The sequence below is a fragment of the Anneissia japonica genome, unplaced genomic scaffold (genome assembly GCF_011630105.1).
Source record: "Anneissia japonica isolate Jap-2015-1 unplaced genomic scaffold, ASM1163010v1 scaffold284695_len391863_cov200, whole genome shotgun sequence".
Classification (NCBI taxonomy): domain Eukaryota; kingdom Metazoa; phylum Echinodermata; class Crinoidea; order Comatulida; family Comatulidae; genus Anneissia; species Anneissia japonica.
This window is the reverse complement of record NW_022698213.1, coordinates 87,459-88,613: the sequence shown is the minus strand read 5'-3', so window position 1 is coordinate 88,613 and position 1,155 is coordinate 87,459.

Genomic DNA, 1,155 nt, shown 5'->3' with positions numbered 1-1,155 from the left:
CATGCCTAAATATGGTCATGATGACATCATATCATGACCATATATAGGTACATCATGACTATCATAAAACAGCATAAGAAAGTAATTTTATAGTCTGCACAGGGCTTTAGTTATTGTTAGCAAGAGTAGAATATATCAAGGAGAGAGAACTACATTCATTTTTTTTATGGCCGTGTCAATTCAAATAATAATGATAATATATTATTGATTATAGTATGCTCTTCTGAAATAGATCATAAATGTGAGCTTTGTGCACAGATATGTATATATCAAGTTTATATTCTTCATCGTAGATAGTACAGGCATAATTATTTGATTTAACACTAATCTTTCCTTCATTCGGCGGTTCTTAGATGTAGAACTGAGGGCCGAATAAGGATATTTAATGTTGCCATTTTCACAGTCACTAGAGAGTTAATATTGTTAACATTACTTTATACCACTGACAATTCTTCACAAGATTGCCATTTCGAGTAGCAAGATCTTGTTTCATTTTCTCGTCGTAGTCTATGTCCATCAGAGACTTAAACTAATGGCAATTCTAATCAGACTGGCTTGATAATATTATATTCTGTCCGTTCATATTCTAAGTTCACAGACTGATTCGATTTAATAGTCTTTTCAGTGTACACGGTTGAGATATTGGATAGTAGGGAGCCAGCTACTGTGGATCCAATTTCTATTCTGTACGTGTTTCAGATACAAAGTTCAATGTTTATTATTTCGCAAAACATTGTTTTGTGACATTGGCATGTGGATTGCTGTCACACTAAAATGTTTTCAAGTGTCATGCTGAGAAGTTTAAGCTTGTTTTATTTTCGGTTGGCGATATCATAAAATTGTCTGCTTTTCTTCACTGAACTTGTTGCTGGATGAGTTTTTTTTTTTATATATTTTTTTTCATCTCGTCATTTATATTTATTCGAGGATAACCTTTTTTATTTTATTTTGTTTTATTTTATTTTGGTTTATTTTTTATTTTAATTGCCAATGAATTCATAAAGAAACATAAGAAATTCTAGTGAGAGAAAATATGTTAATAGGTTCAAGCACGTCTAAACCGACACATTTCCATAATGCACATGATCCTACAGCAAAAAAAAAATGAATATATAAGTTTTTTTCATTTGTATTTCATAAATGAAAACAGGGAAA